The following is an 8659-nucleotide window of genomic DNA, read 5'->3' as shown; positions in this document are numbered from 1 at the left end:
AACAAACCTGAACCCCTGCGTACTACAGTGAGGACATCCCATGGTTATGCTATGTTTTGTTGAGCCATATGAGTTATTTATCCTCATAGAGGGAATGATTACTAAAAATTACAAAGCTGCTGTCATTCATGAGCTTTATTCTAGAATAAAACTTTTTTTTTCTTTTTTTCTTTTTCTTTTTTAAACGGAACATGAGATGATGTGGCTAACAGCCTACTAGGCCACCTGGTGGTGTTGTTTCATTTTATTTTTCCACATGCTGATACAGGCTGTATGTCTTTAAGTCTAAGATGTAATACTTGGAAGAAATCAGTGTCTGACACATATTTCATTACATCACTATTATCACATGAATGATTGCCACAGTTGTGTCTCTTTCTTTAAGATTCTTTCTTTGAAAGAGAAAAATGTTACCCCTGGGCTTTTCTGTTTTAGAATTCCCGAACTGTATGAATTTGAATATGCAATATAGCGCCATATTATATCACAGCTTTCAAAAGTATATTACTTGAAGTTTATCTGTTTTTTAAATGCTAAAATAAAATAGTGAACGCAGTTTCCTTTACTGACATGTAGGCTGGCAGAAAGGGGGCATTCAGGGAAACAAGATGATGTGAAATACAAAAACAGACGTTACAATAAGTAGTGTGTGATTATGTGTGTGTCCTAAAACTCAGTCCCTGTGTTAACTTTAATTTTTGCCTGTGTCTTGTTTAAAGTTACCTCAGCAAGATTTGTTGTAGTGTTGCTGTCAGTAGCTGTCAGATGGCACATGTATGCAATACTAACAGAAGCCAGGGGCTTGTTTTACCAGTTCTGCATCTGAAACCCAGCCAACAGCTTACAAGGAACTTTCTATTTATATCTTCGGGGGGTTTTTTTTTAAAACTGCAGACAGATTTTATAGTTAAGGGATTTGTATGAAGACAAACCAGACATTTGTATTGATGTTGGCTTGCATTAATTTACTCCAAGCTGTTGTTACTGTGTATTTGTTATTGTTTGTTTTTGTGTAGTTTACTTTCTCTAAATCCTCTGAAAGAAACCAGCACCCCACAGTTTCTTATGTTGTAAACATTTGTTGTTTCCAGCTTTGTTCATATGTAACAATTCCTTGTTCTGTAATTGTTGTTAGTGGTGATTGTTGCACTTTACAGCCCTGTGATAGATCTGTCCAGAGTACCTATGATAAGTCTGATAGCCTCCAGTCCAACTGTGGCCCTGACCTGGATAAGAGAAAGAGAATGGATGGATGGATGGATGGATGGATGGATGGATGGGAGGAAATTAAAGGGTGGATGGGTCTTGTACCTAAGAATACAGTCCACTAGATGGAGATATTGTTTTTTCTTTCATCAACAACTATGTCTATTTTATGCAATATGTTTTTTTAATCTTATAGTTTTCCGTAGTTGTTTATACGCCATGGTGTTTGTTCTGAGTCATGAGGTTATCTCAGTTTACTATATTATCAATACATACATTAGAAAAACTTTGAGAAAAATGACTTTAAGGTGCTTTTCCAAAGATCTTTTTATTTAGTTATTAAATTTTTTTTATCTATTTTTATATTTTCTGTCTCATTTTTCTTTATGTTTTGTCTTTTGTTTGTTTGTTGTTGTTGTTGTTGTTGTTGTTGTTGTTGTTTTCAGGCTGTTACTATGACTCTGAAGGAGCACTGCTTCATTTCAAACAACTCAGCAAAAACAGATGTGGCAGGTGTGACTAACAACAAGGACCTGTAACGGTCATATTTCACTAAACACATATCCAAAGGTTATCATTAACTGCCAAGTGTCTCTTGTTGCAAAGCGAAATGAAAAAGTCAGGGAAAATGTAGCTAAAATATTTTTAAACGACGTAAAGGGGATTTTGACCACCAGAAAATTTCTTTTTTTAATAAGCGAGCTCTGTTTTGTTTCTAAATTATCTCTAAGGGGATGCAGAGTTATGGGTTTGTAGATGTCAATCCATAATTTTACAGGCTAAATATCAACATCAAATTTGGAGCACATGTGGGCACTTATTGGGGCGTGGTCTTTGTGGGCAGCTCTTTGGGGCCCCTGTAGGAGTTTTTTTCTTATGGGCAATACTGATGTGAAATGTGGGGCCCATCTGTGCAACCTGGGTGGAGCCCCATCTAGCTGTGGGCTGCCCACAGACCCAGGTTCATGGGTCTCACTTTGGGTATCTGCTTAGTGTGGGCTGCCCACAGTCAGCATACACTATGGGCTGCCCCGTTTGAGACTGTGTGGGTTTGTCCACAGTGGCCTCATACAGGCCCCAAAGTAACATGTTTGCAGGGTTGCAACATGAAGCATGTGCTAGATAATTCTACATTCTACATGTATTACATAAATAATACTGACTGGAATTATTTTACAAATATTACACTTTTTTACTGCTATAATTATTTACAGTGATATTGCTTAATAGAAAATACCCTTATTAGCAAAGAAATGACACTTTTGAGAGTAAGACAAAGTAAATACATAAAAATGTGGCTATCTGCAGTAATTACATTTCTGGTCAGAAATGTTGTCTTCTTAAGTTACATAGTTAACAGTGTTTGGTGCTGTCTTGCTGACACATTTGACCACTGTGTCACTAGTTTCTATCAGTATTTCAAGTAAATAGCTTGAGCTGCTTATGTGAGTTGACCCACATAAGCAGCTGAGTTGTATTTGCTTTTGAACCACTTAAAGCCTTTTGGCTGTAATCACAGAAGTCTGCAGAGTGGTAAAAAACAGAGCTGCATTTTTCACTCACAACATTTTTTTACTGCTGAAAATGGACAATCCACGCCATTTACCAACACTGTCACACAATCTTAAATGTATTACATTACATTACTTAGCCCTGAGCACCATCTCTCTGAAAATCTTAATGTCAGCCCTCAGAAATGTATATTATCATATAGAGGGTCCCTTGTTTGATTTAGCTTGCAGTGAACTGAGGGTGCTTTGCCTTTCCGCTCATTTCTCTTCTCCTCACTATGAAGCACAAAGCCGATTGTAAGTCAACTACTTCCCGGCTGCTTTTCTAAAGGCAGAGGGGGTACGGCAGTGAACAACGGGCACCGGCGTTCAACCCCCGGCCCAACAGGAAGTGCTGAAGGGTTGCTATGCAGCCCTGCTCCCCAACTGCAAGAACTCTGGGTTCCCTGTTAACAAATGATCTGTGATTTGGGCAGTATGGCGAACTATTGGAGCAGGCACTCCAGAAGCTCTACAGTAAGAATAGATCAAGGCTTGGATGAAAGAAAGAATGAGGGAGAGTGATAGTTTGTCCTCGGCACTAAAGTGTTGTTGGGTCTGTGGCCTCTTCTCCTCCCTTTTTCCTCTGGTGCTTCTTGCTTCATCCCTCTTGTTTTGTTTCTCTCCACTTCTCCTCCCTCTCTACCTGTCTCCTCCCTCTGCATCTCTGTCCTTGGTTTATCCTCTACTTGTAGTTTACTAGCCTTACTATTACATTCAAATCTTGTACAAGAGTTGAGTCAACCAAGTACAAAAAGTAAAATAAATAAATAAAGCAAAATAAAAATACATGTGTATTATTTTCACTCCCAATGCACTGCACTCTATGTACATATAGAAAGAAAATCTTGGTGTATTTTTACTGTGTATATTAATCATGTGTACATAGTATAGTATTTTGGGTTAGCTCTAGTTTTTCTAATATATCTTTTTCTAATATAATTCCCGTTTTCTTCCTGTCCCTTGTGCTGCTGTAACAAGTGAATTTCCCCAGAGTTGGATTAAATAAAGTCTATGTGTGTCTAAATGTTTGTTTTTGGAATGAACATTTCATTGTAATCCAACTGAAGACAGTTGACAAAAATGCAATTTTTTAAAATTAATCCTTTATTTTTCCAGGTAAAAATCTCATTTCCAAAAGAGACCTGGCATCAGGGCAGCTAAAGTCAAAACACATACAACACATAACAACATAGCAATTAAAAACAAACACAATATTTCATACAAACAAGTGAAAAATATAATTTACATTCAGAGTGGGGACTACCGATTGAGGTCATATTAGTCACTACTGAGGAAACTAAACCATATCTTGATGCACACTCTAAAACCCAGTTAAGGAAATCCAAAAAAGTTGATTCTTTTTATCTGCATGTAGCGTTTTCAGTGAAAGAAATGTTTGATTGTTACGTTAATTTACATTTGAAATGTAAAATCACAGTCTATTTATGTAAATTTAATGGTATTCTAGAAGAACAGTACAAAACTGTAAAATACACAATAAAATACTTTTATATTACAATTTTTTTACAGTGTGATTTTTTTTTTGAGGTGTGCTATAAAAATAAAATTTTACTTTACTTTAACTTTACTTTACCCAGACCTACCTACTGTGGACCTACATGGGCATGTTTGCTCGCACATTATCCATTATTTATAATAAGGAAACACCATATAGGGAAATGTGACTGTAGTGGAGAAGATGAAACCACCGAAATGTTTTATTGAACTGTCAGAAATATAAAGGCTGAGACAATTTGGCTGATTCAATACCCCGGTAAAATGTAAGTTTAACTGGGTCTTATTGATGTACTGCAAAAGAATTTAGAAAATGTTATCCGAAGCCATCGGGTCATATTTCTAACAATGACTAATGTTTTTTATATATATTATTTAATTTATGGCTCTACCTGCTGTGTCAAACCTTAAACATTAATCCATATGGGTTTGTTTACAGTGCACATCGCTGAGCAACTGTCGCTGAACCGAGGAGGGGGCTAAGATTACATCAGTCACAATCATGTAATGGCGTGACTGCAGCCATTCCCCAACTCTGCTCAGCTGTCATGACAATTTGCATATAAACAAAATGATATGAGGCTGTGACTCATTGTTATGAAGCTGGTACTGGTTGTTATACAACTGTAATGTTTTTAAGGTTGGTGAAGCCTGCAGTCAGCTGAGACTGAAGAACTGGCTCAGATGAATAATGAAACATTTCTCACACTGAAAACGTTACATCCAGATGAACAGAATGAACTTTATGAGATGTAAATTGTATTGTTTAATTCAACCATAAGCCAAGTATAGCGTAAATATTTCAGACAAATATGTCAGTGGGTCGTGATATGTGAACCTAAAGTACATTAATCGTCTTATTATGGGGTGGCTGTAGCTCAGGCGGTAGAGCATGTCATCTACTGGGATGCCGTGATGTATTTGTTTGCAACACAGCTCCTCCCTTATGCCACTGCAGTACTTTGGCTGTTTTCCCCTCCATCTCCTCTTCCTCATCCCCTCCTGCCATCACACTGCAGCCAGTGTTTCTGCCTGCCTTCCTGTAGCCAACAAAGCATCTCCTCTCTTTGTTTGGGCCCTCCTTTTGGAGAGGGAGGCCGGCCTCCAAATTAATTTTGAATTCGTTAGCATTCGCCTGCCGCAGCTTAATGACTTAACTCCTTAAACTGTAGAAGAAGTGATGTGTATTTGGTTTTTTTGTGCTTATTTAGCCATTTCTATTTTAGGCTGTAGTACGAATCTCTATTGTAAGCTGTGTATTTATTGGATCAGTAAATCCACCTGAAACATTGTCAATACTTTCATTAAAAACAAATAAACTCAAACGCCTAAAGAGGTTTGATTTCTTGCATCAAACTTTTCAATTCCTGATGCAACAGCATAAATCTATTTGTAAATATGTCTTTCTTCAGATAAAAAAGTTAAGAATATTATTAATGCCGCGGGTTTTCCCTGCTCAAAAAACAGTTAGATATATGCTTAATTTTAAGACCCTGACCCTTTTATGACCCTGGTGACTCCTTGGAGGTGTAGATGGATAGTAACATCCATACCTCTGTTACTGCTCCCATAGATATGGTCGGAGTATTCCTCTGCCTCCTAGTTCAGCCATCATTACCATTTCTTTCACCTGTGTCCTTCAGTGGACTGGTAGGCATATTATAGACATTAGTATAGATTTAACACTCACACATACATAATTAGTTATTTTGCATACACCAGGGATCTTAATGGATGATACACATCTTCTATTAGTTTGTTTAATTCATCTTTAATTTAATGAGTTGACAAGAGCCAATGTAAGTGACCAAAACAGTGAAGAAGGTGTTAAAATCCTTCGCTGGTATCATTTATCATATTAGTATATATACTGTTTAAGTTGAGCATGTAAGCATGTAGTTATTGGTGTATGTTTACATACAGAAATAGCTGCATGCTTACAAGTGATAAGTGTTAGCTGTCACCAACCATAATTCATCTACTGCTCCCCCCTGCATGTATATGCGACCACTGACTCTTGTCTACTCTTTACTCCAGTTTGTGGTCCTTTCCAGCAGTCATGGTAGATGGGTGCCCCTCCGTGACCTGAGGTTTACCTGCGGTCTCTTACTGTTAAAAGAGTTTATCCACCCACTCTTATCAAGTGCTTGTTCACAGAGGATTGCCAAATCCCTCTCTAATATTGCACAATATAAAGTCATATCAGATGACTATTGTTGTGAACTTCCATCCATCCATCCATCTTCTTCCGCTTTATCCGGGGCCGGGTCGCAGGGGCAGCAACCTAAGCAGAGAAGCCCAGACCTCCCAGCCACCTCCTCCAGCTTATCCGGGGGAACACCAAGGCGTTCCCAGGCCAGCCGAGAGATATAATCTCTCCACCGTGTCCTGGGTCTGCCCCGGGGCCTCCTCCCGGTGGGACATGCCCAGAACACCTAACCCAGGAGGCGCCCAGGAGGCATCCTTGTCAGATGCCCGAACCACCTCAGCTGGCTCCTTTTGATGTGGAGGAGCAGCGGCTCTACTCTGAGCCCCTCCCGGATGGCTGAGCTTCTCACCCTATCTCTAAGGGAGAGGCCAGCCACCCTTCGGAGGAAGCTCATTTCCACCGCTGCTGTGAATTTGCATTACTTAAATATAATGTTTTAGAATTGTAAAAAAGAAAAAATAGTGAAGAACTGTAAAGTAAAGACTTCAGTCTGCTGGCTAGGCTCCATGGAAATACAAAGGATCAGAAAAGTAACTGATAATAATCCACCCAATACCTAAGAGAGTGATTTCAGTCTGAACCATGAGGTGGACTATTCCTTGAGTCATATTTTTCTTGCATCTCAAGGCACTGAATATAATCACTTGTAAATGTGCACAAGAGCTGCTGTTGACACTTGTGGTGTATTGTTTTCATCATACAACTTTCTTTTCTACTTGGATTCTCTTGCATGTGCAGTTAGCGCCCTTAAAATGGTGTGATGACATCCTCAGAAAGCCTGGCATACACACCTTGGTGGCAAAATGTATGTACTGAGACCCAGTGAACCGAGCAAGCATCTAGTTGCTTTGTAGGAGATTTAGTTTTTTATTTTTTATCTACAACAAACCCTGCTTCTGACCGTAAGCTGTAAAACTGTTAGGGACAGAGGTCTTTACTTAAATGGCTAAACCTCACACTGGCAGCAGAGAAGACCAACTGTAGTTAAGTTTGCTAGGTAGTTAAACACCAGAGGAAAGGTGCAGAGGAACTGGATGAAACAGGATAGGGCCAGACTGTAGCGGACAATGGACAATCAGGTCTGTAAAGAGGATCATTGTTGGTATTCATCCAGAACCTGTACAGGTTCAAGGTTAGGAAACAGGCAGAAAACATCGCTACAGATCCCTCACATCCCAGACATAAACTGTTCAAACTGCAGCCTTCAAGCAAGCGCTAAAGAGCAGTGTTTACAAAAACCAGCCGCTACAGAGACAGTTTCTTCCCCCAGGCTGTCACTCTAATGAACACTGTGAAATAACCCACTGTTATATCATTTAGATCATTTGCTGAAGTCAAATTGAAAATGTCGCATTTTGCAAGGGAATCTTACGATTCCACTTGATGTCTCACAATTACATGACAAAAATCCTCAAATTATGCAAGTTTTGAACTCCTAAAATACAGCAATAATGTGTCTGTTTATGTCTCTTAGTTTCCAGCTGCCTGCTTTGTAAAAATAACTCAAAGGTCTTTGTTTTTGTGGTGGAGGAAAATTCAAGCTTGCACCAGAAAAGAATCTTTGATTACCAGCAATAAACAATCTCATATAAACAAGTCAATAAAATATGCTGAAAGACTGGCTGCTGAAAAGTCAAGCCAAGCAACGTGTCAAACTAATACATTTTTATCAAAGTATATTAAGTGCCAATAATAATACTTCAACATTTAACAAGACTTAGTATGATATGGCATGTTCTTTGCCAACACATCAGAGGTCACCTAATAATGGGTTTCCAATAATCTAAAAGTGACAATGACACAAAATGTATCAAATAAATTACATTTTATTTAATTTTAAAGATTAAATCAAGTTTTTACAAGTTAATGACTTTATTGGTGTGATCCAAACATACAAACCGGGGACAATACACAAGTAAAGAGTCCTTAGAAATGTGAAACATAGAAACTCAGATGGAAACACTCAAGGGACAGAGCTGCTTAATCACTCGCCCCGATTGTCGTGGAGCAAAACACTAAAACCCAAATTGTGTCTGAATGCAAGCCACACTGTACATGACAGTCACAAATTCAGGAGTGTGTGTGTGTATGTGTGTGTGTGTGTGTATGTGTGTGTGTGAGTGTGAACAGGTGAATGAGAAAGTGCCTTAAAGTAAGTATAGCACATGCACTATCC

Source organism: Aulonocara sp. 'chitande type north' Nkhata Bay, linkage group LG1 (assembly GCF_057382095.1).
Source record: "Aulonocara sp. 'chitande type north' Nkhata Bay isolate Kocher_YH1m ecotype deep benthic linkage group LG1, A_spYH_male_GT1.1, whole genome shotgun sequence".
Taxonomy (NCBI): Eukaryota; Metazoa; Chordata; class Actinopteri; order Cichliformes; family Cichlidae; genus Aulonocara; species Aulonocara sp. 'chitande type north' Nkhata Bay.
Note: the sequence above shows the minus strand (reverse complement) of the source record.